Genomic DNA, 13,721 nt, shown 5'->3' with positions numbered 1-13,721 from the left:
GGCAGAGATATAGAACACACTTTTCCAAGCCTGTTGGAAGGCATTTGCAGTTTCATTTCGCGTCTAATTTCCCAAACCAAACTGCTTGCAGCTCTAACTGCCTTCTAACTACCACTTCTTCGGTTCAGTGAGATATGCTGGATTCTAAACGGAGAAGCTTCTCTGACGCTTTTTCACAGAGATTTTGAAACTGAAATCTCCCATGCTGTTTCCACCATAGCCAGCAATGGGCTTCCCCATAGAACTTGCCAACCTGAATTCCTACAGGCTAGATGTGAGAGGCACATTCTGCTGCTTCCTCCCTTAGAGTTAAACTAGCTTCTGAAAGCTCAACCTCCGGGGAGTTTGTTTGGCAGAGATATAGAACACACTTTTCCAAGCCTGTTGGAAGGCATTTGCAGTTTCATTTCGCGTCTAATTTCCCAAACCAAACTGCTTGCAGCTCTAACTCCCTTCTAACTACCACTTCTTCGGTTCAGTGAGATATGCTGGATTCTAAACGGAGAAGCTTCTCTGACGCTTTTTCACAGAGATTTTGAAACTGAAATCTCCCATGCCGTTTCCACCATAGGCAGCAATGGGCTTCCCCATAGAACTTGCCAACCTGAATTCCTACAGGCTAGATGTGAGAGGCACATTCTGCTGCTTCCTCCCTAACAGTTAAGCTTGCTTCTGAAAGCTCAACCTCCGGGGACTCTGTTTGGCACAGATATAGAACACACTTTTCCAAGCCTGTTGGAAGGCCTTTGCAGTGTCATTTCGCATCTAATTTCCCAAAACAAACTGCTTGCAGCTCTAACTCCCTTCTAACTACCACTTCTTCGGTTCAGTGAGATATGCTGGATTCTAAACGGAGAAGCTTCTCTGACGCTTTTTCACAGAGATTTTGAAACTGAAATCTCCCATGCCGTTTCCACCATAGGCAGCAATGGGCTTCCCCATAGAACTTGCCAACCTGAATTCCTACAGGCTAGATGTGAGAGGCACATTCTGCTGCTTCGTCCCTAAGAGTTAAGCTTGCTTCTGAAAGCTCAACCTCCGGGGAGTCTGTTTGGCAGAGATATAGAACACACTTTTCCAAGCCTGTTGGAAGGCCTTTGCAGTGTCATTTCGCATCTAATTTCCCAAAACAAACTGCTTGCAGCTCTAACTCCCTTCTAACTACCACTTCTTCGGTTCAGTGAGATATGCTGGATTCTAAACGGAGAAGCTTCTCTGACGCTTTTTCACAGAGATTTTGAAACTGAAATCTCCCATGCCGTTTCCACCATAGGCAGCAATGGGCTTCCCCATAGAACTTGCCAACCTGAATTCCTACAGGCTAGATGTGAGAGGCACATTCTGCTGCTTCCTCCCTTAGAGTTAAACTAGCTTCTGAAAGCTCAACCTCCGGGGAGTTTGTTTGGCAGAGATATAGAACACACTTTTCCAAGCCTGTTGGAAGGCATTTGCAGTTTCATTTCGCGTCTAATTTCCCAAACCAAACTGCTTGCAGCTCTAACTCCCTTCTAACTACCACTTCTTCGGTTCAGTGAGATATGCTGGATTCTAAACGGAGAAGCTTCTCTGACGCTTTTTCACAGAGATTTTGAAACTGAAATTTCCATACTCGTTTCCAACGAAGGCGCCAATGGGCTTCCCCATAGAACTTGCCAACCTGAATTCCTACAGGCTAGATGTGAGAGGCACATTCTGCTGCTTCCTCCCTTAGAGTTAAACTAGCTTCTGAAAGCTCAACCTCCGGGGAGTTTGTTTGGCAGAGATATAGAACACACTTTTCCAAGCCTGTTGGAAGGCATTTGCAGTTTCATTTCGCGTCTAATTTCCCAAACCAAACTGCTTGCAGCTCTAACTCCCTTCTAACTACCACTTCTTCGGTTCAGTGAGATATGCTGGATTCTAAACGGAGAAGCTTCTCTGACGCTTTTTCACAGAGATTTTGAAACTGAAATCTCCCATGCCGTTTCCACCATAGGCAGCAATGGGCTTCCCCATAGAACTTGCCAACCTGAATTCCTACAGGCTAGATGTGAGAGGCACATTCTGCTGCTTCCTCCCTTAGAGTTAAACTAGCTTCTGAAAGCTCAACCTCCGGGGAGTTTGTTTGGCAGAGATATAGAACACACTTTTCCAAGCCTGTTGGAAGGCATTTGCAGTTTCATTTCGCGTCTAATTTCCCAAACCAAACTGCTTGCAGCTCTAACTCCCTTCTAACTACCACTTCTTCGGTTCAGTGACATATGCTGGATTCTAAACGGAGAAGCTTCTCTGACGCTTTTTCACAGAGATTTTGAAACTGAAATCTCCCATGCCGTTTCCACCATAGGCAGCAATGGGCTTCCCCATAGAACTTGCCAACCTGAATTCCTACAGGCTAGATGTGAGAGGCACATTCTGCTGCTTCCTCCCTTAGAGTTAAACTTGCTTCTGAAAGCTCAACCTCCGGGGAGTTTGTTTGGCAGAGATATAGAACACACTTTTCCAAGCCTGTTGGAAGGCATTTGCAGTTTCATTTCGCGTCTAATTTCCCAAACCAAACTGCTTGCAGCTCTAACTCCCTTCTAACTACCACTTCTTCGGTTCAGTGAGATATGCTGGATTCTAAACGGAGAAGCTTCTCTGACGCTTTTTCACAGAGATTTTGAAACTGAAATTTCCAAACCCGTTTCCAACGAAGGCGCCAATGGGCTTCCCCATAGAACTTGCCAACCTGAATTCCTACAGGCTAGATGTGAGAGGCACATTCTGCTGCTTCCTCCCTTAGAGTTAAACTAGCTTCTGAAAGCTCAACCTCCGGGGAGTTTGTTTGGCAGAGATATAGAACACACTTTTCCAAGCCTGTTGGAAGGCATTTGCAGTTTCATTTCGCGTCTAATATCCCAAACCAAACTGCTTGCAGCTCTAACTGCCTTCTAACTACCACTTCTTCGGTTCAGTGAGATATGCTGGATTCTAAACGGAGAAGCTTCTCTGACGCTCTTTCACAGAGATTTTGAAACTGAAATCTCCCATGCTGTTTCCAACATAGCCAGCAATGGGCTTCCCCATAGAACTTGCCAACCTGAATTCCTACAGGCTAGATGTGAGAGGCACATTCTGCTGCTTCCTCCCTTAGAGTTAAACTAGCTTCTGAAAGCTCAACCTCCAGGGAGTCTGTTTGGCAGAGATATAGAACACACTTTTCCAAGCCTGTTGGAAGGCATTTGCAGTTTCATTTCGCGTCTAATTTCCCAAACCAAACTGCTTGCAGCTCTAACTGCCTTCTAACTACCACTTCTTCGGTTCAGTGAGATATGCTGGATTCTAAACTGAGAAGCTTCTCTGACGCTTTTTCACAGAGATTTTGAAACTGAAATCTCCCATGCCGTTTCCACCATAGGCAGCAATGGGCTTCCCCATAGAACTTGCCAACCTGAATTCCTACAGGCTAGATGTGAGAGGCACATTCTGCTGCTTCCTCCCTTAGAGTTAAACTAGCTTCTGAAAGCTCAACCTCCAGGGAGTCTGTTTGGCAGAGATATAGAACACACTTTTCCAAGCCTGTTGGAAGGCCTTTGCAGTGTCATTTCGCATCTAATTTCCCAAACCAAACTGCTTGCAGCTCTAACTCCCTTCTAACTACCACTTCTTCGGTTCAGTGAGATATGCTGGATTCTAAACGGAGAAGCTTCTCTGACGCTTTTTCACAGAGATTTTGAAACTGAAATTTCCAAACCCGTTTCCAACGAAGGCGCCAATGGGCTTCCCCATAGAACTTGCCAACCTGAATTCCTACAGGCTAGATGTGAGAGGCACATTCTGCTGCTTCCTCCCTTAGAGTTAAACTAGCTTCTGAAAGCTCAACCTCCGGGGAGTTTGTTTGGCAGAGATATAGAACACACTTTTCCAAGCCTGTTGGAAGGCATTTGCAGTTTCATTTCGCGTCTAATTTCCCAAACCAAACTGCTTGCAGCTCTAACTCCCTTCTAACTACCACTTCTTCGGTTCAGTGAGATATGCTGGATTCTAAACGGAGAAGCTTCTCTGACGCTTTTTCACAGAGATTTTGAAACTGAAATCTCCCATGCCGTTTCCACCATAGGCAGCAATGGGCTTCCCCATAGAACTTGCCAACCTGAATTCCTACAGGCTAGATGTCAGAGGCACATTCTGCTGCTTCCTCCCTTAGAGTTAAACTAGCTTCTGAAAGCTCAACCTCCAGGGAGTCTGTTTGGCAGAGATATAGAACACACTTTTCCAAGCCTGTTGGAAGGCATTTGCAGTTTCATTTCGCGTCTAATTTCCCAAACCAAACTGCTTGCAGCTCTAACTGCCTTCTAACTACCACTTCTTCGGTTCAGTGAGATATGCTGGATTCTAAACGGAGAAGCTTCTCTGACGCTTTTTCACAGAGATTTTGAAACTGAAATCTCCCATGCCGTTTCCACCATAGGCAGCAATGGGCTTCCCCATAGAACTTGCCAACCTGAATTCCTACTGGCTAGATGTGAGAGGCACATTCTGCTGCTTCCTCCCTAACAGTTAAGCTTGCTTCTGAAAGCTCAACCTCCGGGGACTCTGTTTGGCACAGATATAGAACACACTTTTCCAAGCAGTGTCATTTCGCATCTAATTTCCCAAACCAAACTGCTTGCAGCTCTAACTCCCTTCTAACGACCACTTCTTCGGTTCAGTGAGATATGGTGGATTCTAAACGGAGAAGCTTCTCTGACGCTTTTTCACAGAGATTTTGAAACTGAAATTTCCAAACCCGTTTCCAACAAAGGCGACAATGGGCTTCCCCATAGAACTTGCCAACCTGAATTCCTACAGGCTAGATGTGAGAGGCACATTCTGCTGCTTCCTCCGTTAGAGTTAAACGAGCTTCTGAAAGCTCAACCTCCGGGGAGTTTGTTTGGCAGAGATATAGAACACACTTTTCCAAGCCTGTTGGAAGGCATTTGCAGTTTCATTTCGCGTCTAATTTCCCAAACCAAAGTGCTTGCAGCTCTAACTGCCTTCTAACTACCACTTCTTCGGTTCAGTGAGATATGCTGGATTCTAAACGGAGAAGCTTCTCTGACGCTTTTTCACAGAGATTTTGAAACTGAAATCTCCCATGCCGTTTCCACCATAGGCAGCAATGGGCTTCCCCATAGAACTTGCCAACCTGAATTCCTACAGGCTAGATGTGAGAGGCACATTCTGCTGCTTCCTCCCTTAGAGTTAAACTAGCTTCTGAAAGCTCAACCTCCGGGGAGTTTGTTTGGCAGAGATATAGAACACACTTTTCCAAGCCTGTTGGAAGGCATTTGCAGTTTCATTTCGCGTCTAATTTCCCAAACCAAACTGCTTGCAGCTCTAACTCCCTTCTAACTACCGCTTCTTCGGTTCAGTGAGATATGCTGGATTCTAAACGGAGAAGCTTCTCTGACGCTTTTTCACAGAGATTTTGAAACTTAAATCTCCCATGCCGTTTCCACCATAGGCAGCAATGGGCTTCCCCATAGAACTTGCCAACCTGAATTCCTACAGGCTAGATGTGAGAGGCACATTCTGCTGCTTCCTCCCTAACAGTTAAGCTTGCTTCTGAAAGCTCAACCTCCGGGGACTCTGTTTGGCACAGATATAGAACACACTTTTCCAAGCCTGTTGGAAGGCCTTTGCAGTGTCATTTCGCATCTAATTTCCCAAAACAAACTGCTTGCAGCTCTAACTCCCTTCTAACTACCACTTCTTCGGTTCAGTGAGATATGCTGGATTCTAAACGGAGAAGCTTCTCTGACGCTTTTTCACAGAGATTTTGAAACTGAAATCTCCCATGCCGTTTCCACCATAGGCAGCAATGGGCTTCCCCATAGAACTTGCCAACCTGAATTCCTACAGGCTAGATGTGAGAGGCACATTCTGCTGCTTCCTCCCTAACAGTTAAGCTTGCTTCTGAAAGCTCAACCTCCGGGGAGTCTGTTTGGCAGAGATATAGAACACACTTTTCCAAGCCTGTTGGAAGGCCTTTGCAGTGTCATTTCGCATCTAATTTCCCAAAACAAACTGCTTGCAGCTCTAACTCCCTTCTAACTACCACTTCTTCGGTTCAGTGAGATATGCTGGATTCTAAACGGAGAAGCTTCTCTGACGCTTTTTCACAGAGATTTTGAAACTGAAATCTCCCATGCCGTTTCCACCATAGGCAGCAATGGGCTTCCCCATAGAACTTGCCAACCTGAATTCCTACAGGCTAGATGTGAGAGGCACATTCTGCTGCTTCCTCCCTAAGAGTTAAGCTTGCTTCTGAAAGCTCAACCTCCGGGGAGTCTGTTTGGCAGAGATATAGAACACACTTTTCCAAGCCTGTTGGAAGGCCTTTGCAGTGTCATTTCGCATCTAATTTCCCAAACCAAACTGCTTGCAGCTCTAACTCCCTTCTAACTACCACTTCTTCGGTTCAGTGAGATATGCTGGATTCTAAACGGAGAAGCTTCTCTGACGCTTTTTCACAGAGATTTTGAAACTGAAATCTCCCATGCCGTTTCCACCATAGGCAGCAATGGGCTTCCCCATAGAACTTGCCAACCTGAATTCCTACAGGCTAGATGTGAGAGGCACATTCTGCTGCTTCCTCCCTTATAGTTAAACGTGCTTCTGAAAGCTCAACCTCCGGGGAGTTTGTTCGGCAGAGATATAGAACACACTTTTCCAAGCCTGTTGGAAGGCATTTGCAGTTTCATTTCGCGTCTAATTTCCCAAACCAAACTGCTTGCCGCTCTAACTCCCTTCTAACTACCACTTCTTCGGTTCAGTGAGATATGCTGGATTCTAAACGGAGAAGCTTCTCTGACGCTTTTTCACAGAGATTTTGAAACTGAAATCTCCCATGCCGTTTCCACCATAGGCAGCAATGGGCTTCCCCATAGAACTTGCCAACCTGAATTCCTACAGGCTAGATGTGAGAGGCACATTCTTCTGCTTCCTCCCTTAGAGTTAAACTAGCTTCTGAAAGCTCAACCTCCGGGGAGTTTGTTTGGCAGAGATATAGAACACACTTTTCCAAGCCTGTTGGAAGGCATTTGCAGTTTCATTTCGCGTCTAATTTCCCAAACCAAACTGCTTGCAGCTCTAACTGCCTTCTAACTACCACTTCTTCGGTTCAGTGAGATATGCTGGATTCTAAACGGAGAAGCTACTCTGACGCTTTTTCTCAGAGATTTTGAAACTGAAATCTCCCATGCTGTTTCCACCGTAGCCAGCAATGGGCTTCCCCATAGAACTTGCCAACCTGAATTCCTACAGGCTAGATGTGAGAGGCACATTCTGCTGCTTCCTCCCTTAGAGATAAACTAGCTTCTGAAAGCTCAACCTCCGGGGAGTTTGTTTGGCAGAGATATAGAACACACTTTTCCAAGCCTGTTGGAAGGCATTTGCAGTTTCATTTCGCGTCTAATTTCCCAAACCAAACTGCTTGCAGCTCTAACTCCCTTCTAACTACCACTTCTTCGGTTCAGTGAGATATGCTGGATTCTAAACGGAGAAGCTTCTCTGACGCTTTTTCACAGAGATTTTGAAACTGAAATCTCCCATGCCGTTTCCACCATAGGCAGCAATGGGCTTCCCCATAGAACTTGCCAACCTGAATTCCTACAGGCTAGATGTGAGAGGCACATTCTGCTGCTTCCTCCCTAACAGTTAAGCTTGCTTCTGAAAGCTCAACCTCCGGGGACTCTGTTTGGCACAGATATAGAACACACTTTTCCAAGCCTGTTGGAAGGCCTTTGCAGTGTCATTTCGCGTCTAATTTCCCAAACCAAACTGCTTGCAGCTCTAACTCCCTTCTAACTACCACTTCTTCGGTTCAGTGAGATATGCTGGATTCTAAACGGAGAAGCTTCTCTGACGCTTTTTCACAGAGATTTTGAAACTGAAATCTCCCATGCCGTTTCCACCATAGGCAGCAATGGGCTTCCCCATAGAACTTGCCAACCTGAATTCCTACAGGCTAGATGTGAGAGGCACATTCTGCTGCTTCCTCCCTTAGAGTTAAACTTGCTTCTGAAAGCTCAACCTCCGGGGAGTTTGTTTGGCAGAGATATAGAACACACTTTTCCAAGCCTGTTGGAAGGCATTTGCAGTTTCATTTCGCGTCTAATTTCCCAAACCAAACTGCTTGCAGCTCTAACTCCCTTCTAACTACCACTTCTTCGGTTCAGTGAGATATGCTGGATTCTAAACGGAGAAGCTTCTCTGACGCTTTTTCACAGAGATTTTGAAACTGAAATTTCCAAACCCGTTTCCAACGAAGGCGCCAATGGGCTTCCCCATAGAACTTGCCAACCTGAATTCCTACAGGCTAGATGTGAGAGGCACATTCTGCTGCTTCCTCCCTTAGAGTTAAACTAGCTTCTGAAAGCTCAACCTCCGGGGAGTTTGTTTGGCAGAGATATAGAACACACTTTTCCAAGCCGGTTGGAAGGCATTTGCAGTTTCATTTCGCGTCTAATTTCCCAAACCAAACTGCTTGCAGCTCTAACTGCCTTCTAACTACCACTTCTTCGGTTCAGTGAGATATGCTGGATTCTAAACGGAGAAGCTTCTCTGACGCTTTTTCACAGAGATTTTGAAACTGAAATCTCCCATGCTGTTTCCACCATAGCCACCAATGGGCTTACCCATAGAACTTGCCAACCTGAATTCCTACAGGCTAGATGTGAGAGGCACATTCTGCTGCTTCCTCCCTTAGAGTTAAACTTGCTTCTGAAAGCTCAACCTCCGGGGAGTTTGTTTGGCAGAGATATAGAACACACTTTTCCAAGCCTGTTGGAAGGCATTTGCAGTTTCATTTCGCGTCTAATTTCCCAAACCAAACTGCTTGCAGCTCTAACTGCCTTCTAACTACCACTTCTTCGGTTCAGTGAGATATGCTGGATTCTAAACGGAGAAGCTTCTCTGACGCTTTTTCACAGAGATTTTGAAACTGAAATTTCCATACCCGTTTCCAACGAAGGCGCCAATGGGCTTCCCCATAGAACTTGCCAACCTGAATTCCTACAGGCTAGATGTGAGAGTCACATTCTGCTGCTTCCTCCCTTAGAGTTAAACTAGCTTCTGAAAGCTCAACCTCCGGGGAGTTTGTTTGGCAGAGATATAGAACACACTTTTCCAAGCCTGTTGGAAGGCATTTGCAGTTTCATTTCGCGTCTAATTTCCCAAACCAAACTGCTTGCAGCTCTAACTGCCTTCTAACTACCACTTCTTCGGTTCAGTGAGATATGCTGGATTCTAAACGGAGAAGCTTCTCTGACGCTTTTTCACAAAGATTTTGAAACTGAAATCTCCCATGCTGTTTCCACCATAGCCAGCAAAGGGCTTCCCCATAGAACTTGCCAACCTGAATTCCTACAGGCTAGATGTGAGAGGCACATTCTGCTGCTTCCTCCCTTAGAGTTAAACTAGCTTCTGAAAGCTCAACCTCCGGGGAGTTTGTTTGGCAGAGATATAGAACACACTTTTCCAAGCCTGTTGGAAGGCATTTGCAGTTTCATTTCGCGTCTAATTTCCCAAACCAAACTGCTTGCAGCTCTAACTCCCTTCTAACTACCACTTCTTCGGTTCAGTGAGATATGCTGGATTCTAAACGGAGAAGCTTCTCTGACGCTTTTTCACAGAGATTTTGAAACTGAAATCTCCCATGCCGTTTCCACCATAGGCAGCAATGGGCTTCCCCATAGAACTTGCCAACCTGAATTCCTACAGGCTAGATGTGAGAGGCACATTCTGCTGCTTCCTCCCTAACAGTTAAGCTTGCTTCTGAAAGCTCAACCTCCGGGGACTCTGTTTGGCAGAGATATAGAACACACTTTTCCAAGCCTGTTGGAAGGCCTTTGCAGTGTCATTTCGCATGTAATTTCCCAAACCAAACTGCTTGCAGCTCTAACTCCCTTCTAACTACCACTTCTTCGGTTCAGTGAGATATGCTGGATTCTAAACGGAGAAGCTTCTCTGACGCTTTTTCACAGAGATTTTGAAACTGAAATCTCCCATGCCGTTTCCACCATAGGCAGCAATGGGCTTCCCCATAGAACTTGCCAACCTGAATTCCTACAGGCTAGATGTGAGAGGCACATTCTGCTGCTTCCTCCCTTATAGTTAAACTAGCTTCTGAAAGCTCAACCTCCGGGGAGTTTGTTTGGCAGAGATATAGAACACACTTTTCCAAGCCTGTTGGAAGGCATTTGCAGTTTCATTTCGCGTCTAATTTCCCAAACCAAACTGCTTGCAGCTCTAACTGCCTTCTAACTACCACTTCTTCGGTTCAGTGAGATATGCTGGATTCTAAACGGAGAAGCTTCTCTGACGCTTTTTCACAGAGATTTTGAAACTGAAATCTCCCATGCCGTTTCCACCATAGGCAGCAATGGGCTTCCCCATAGAACTTGCCAACCTGAATTCCTACAGGCTAGATGTGAGAGGCACATTCTGCTGCTTCCTCCCTTAGAGTTAAACTTGCTTCTGAAAGCTCAACCTCCGGGGAGTTTGTTTGGCAGAGATATAGAACACACTTTTCCAAGCCTGTTGGAAGGCATTTGCAGTTTCATTTCGCGTCTAATTTCCCAAACCAAACTGCTTGCAGCTCTAACTCCCTTCTAACTACCACTTCTTCGGTTCAGTGAGATATGCTGGATTCTAAACGGAGAAGCTTCTCTGACGCTTTTTCACAGAGATTTTGAAAATGAAATTTCCAAACCCTTTTCCAACGAAGGCGCCAATTGGCTTCCCCATAGAACTTGCCAACCTGAATTCCTACAGGCTAGATGTGAGAGGCACATTCTGCTGCTTCCTCCCTTAGAGTTAAACTAGCTTCTGAAAGCTCAACCTCCGGGGAGTTTGTTTGGCAGAGATATAGAACACACTTTTCCAAGCCTGTTGGAAGGCATTTGCAGTTTCATTTCGCGTCTAATTTCCCAAACCAAACTGCTTGCAGCTCTAACTCCCTTCTAACTACCACTTCTTCGGTTCAGTGAGATATGCTGGATTCTAAACGGAGAAGCTTCTCTGACGCTTTTTCACAGAGATTTTGAAACTGAAATTTCCAAACCCGTTTCCAACGAAGGCGCCAATGGGCTTCCCCATAGAACTTGCCAACCTGAATTCCTACAGGCTAGATGTGAGAGGCACATTCTGCTGCTTCCTCCCTTAGAGTTAAACTAGCTTCTGAAAGCTCAACCTCCGGGGAGTTTGTTTGGCAGAGATATAGAACACACTTTTCCAAGCCTGTTGGAAGGCATTTGCAGTTTCATTTCGCGTCTAATTTCCCAAACCAAACTGCTTGCAGCTCTAACTGCCTTCTAACTACCACTTCTTCGGTTCAGTGAGATATGCTGGATTCTAAACGGAGAAGCTTCTCTGACGCTTTTTCACAGAGATTTTGAAACTGAAATCTCCCATGCTGTTTCCACCATAGGCAGCAATGGGCTTCCCCATAGAACTTGCCAACCTGAATTCCTACAGGCTAGATGTGAGAGGCACATTCTGCTGCTTCCTCCCTTAGAGTTAAACTAGCTTCTGAAAGCTCAACCTCCGGGGAGTTTGTTTGGCAGAGATATAGAACACACTTTTCCAAGCCTGTTGGAAGGCATTTGCAGTTTCATTTCGCGTCTAATTTCCCAAACCAAACTGCTTGCAGCTCTAACTGCCTTCTAACTACCACTTCTTCGGTTCAGTGAGATATGCTGGATTCTAAACGGAGAAGCTTCTCTGACGCTTTTTCACAGAGATTTTGAAACTGAAATCTCCCATGCTGTTTCCACCATAGCCAGCAATGGGCTTCCCCATAGAACTTGCCAACCTGAATTCCTACAGGCTAGATGTGAGAGGCACATTCTGCTGCTTCCTCCCTTAGAGTTAAACTAGCTTCTGAAAGCTCAACCTCCGGGGAGTTTGTTTGGCAGAGATATAGAACACACTTTTCCAAGCCTGTTGGAAGGCATTTGCAGTTTCATTTCGCGTCTAATTTCCCAAACCAAACTGCTTGCAGCTCTAACTCCCTTCTAACTACCACTTCTTCGGTTCAGTGAGATATGCTGGATTCTAAACGGAGAAGCTTCTCTGACGCTTTTTCACAGAGATTTTGAAACTGAAATCTCCCATGCCGTTTCCACCATAGGCAGCAATGGGCTTCCCCATAGAACTTGCCAACCTGAATTCCTACAGGCTAGATGTGAGAGGCACATTCTGCTGCTTCCTCCCTAACAGTTAAGCTTGCTTCTGAAAGCTCAACCTCCGGGGACTCTGTTTGGCACAGATATAGAACACACTTTTCCAAGCCTGTTGGAAGGCCTTTGCAGTGTCATTTCGCATCTAATTTCCCAAAACAAACTGCTTGCAGCTCTAACTCCCTTCTAACTACCACTTCTTCGGTTCAGTGAGATATGCTGGATTCTAAACGGAGAAGCTTCTCTGACGCTTTTTCACAGAGATTTTGAAACTGAAATCTCCCATGCCGTTTCCACCATAGGCAGCAATGGGCTTCCCCATAGAACTTGCCAACCTGAATTCCTACAGGCTAGATGTGAGAGGCACATTCTGCTGCTTCGTCCCTAAGAGTTAAGCTTGCTTCTGAAAGCTCAACCTCCGGGGAGTCTGTTTGGCAGAGATATAGAACACACTTTTCCAAGCCTGTTGGAAGGCCTTTGCAGTGTCATTTCGCATCTAATTTCCCAAAACAAACTGCTTGCAGCTCTAACTCCCTTCTAACTACCACTTCTTCGGTTCAGTGAGATATGCTGGATTCTAAACGGAGAAGCTTCTCTGACGCTTTTTCACAGAGATTTTGAAACTGAAATCTCCCATGCCGTTTCCACCATAGGCAGCAATGGGCTTCCCCATAGAACTTGCCAACCTGAATTCCTACAGGCTAGATGTGAGAGGCACATTCTGCTGCTTCCTCCCTTAGAGTTAAACTAGCTTCTGAAAGCTCAACCTCCGGGGAGTTTGTTTGGCAGAGATATAGAACACACTTTTCCAAGCCTGTTGGAAGGCATTTGCAGTTTCATTTCGCGTCTAATTTCCCAAACCAAACTGCTTGCAGCTCTAACTCCCTTCTAACTACCACTTCTTCGGTTCAGTGAGATATGCTGGATTCTAAACGGAGAAGCTTCTCTGACGCTTTTTCACAGAGATTTTGAAACTGAAATTTCCATACTCGTTTCCAACGAAGGCGCCAATGGGCTTCCCCATAGAACTTGCCAACCTGAATTCCTACAGGCTAGATGTGAGAGGCACATTCTGCTGCTTCCTCCCTTAGAGTTAAACTAGCTTCTGAAAGCTCAACCTCCGGGGAGTTTGTTTGGCAGAGATATAGAACACACTTTTCCAAGCCTGTTGGAAGGCATTTGCAGTTTCATTTCGCGTCTAATTTCCCAAACCAAACTGCTTGCAGCTCTAACTCCCTTCTAACTACCACTTCTTCGGTTCAGTGAGATATGCTGGATTCTAAACGGAGAAGCTTCTCTGACGCTTTTTCACAGAGATTTTGAAACTGAAATCTCCCATGCCGTTTCCACCATAGGCAGCAATGGGCTTCCCCATAGAACTTGCCAACCTGAATTCCTACAGGCTAGATGTGAGAGGCACATTCTGCTGCTTCCTCCCTTAGAGTTAAACTAGCTTCTGAAAGCTCAACCTCCGGGGAGTTTGTTTGGCAGAGATATAGAACACACTTTTCCAAGCCTGTTGGAAGGCATTTGCAG

This window comes from Cynocephalus volans, chromosome 8, assembly GCF_027409185.1.
Source record: "Cynocephalus volans isolate mCynVol1 chromosome 8, mCynVol1.pri, whole genome shotgun sequence".
Classification (NCBI taxonomy): Eukaryota; Metazoa; Chordata; class Mammalia; order Dermoptera; family Cynocephalidae; genus Cynocephalus; species Cynocephalus volans.
The sequence above is the reverse complement of the archived record's forward strand: the minus strand, read 5'-3'. Positions refer to the sequence as shown.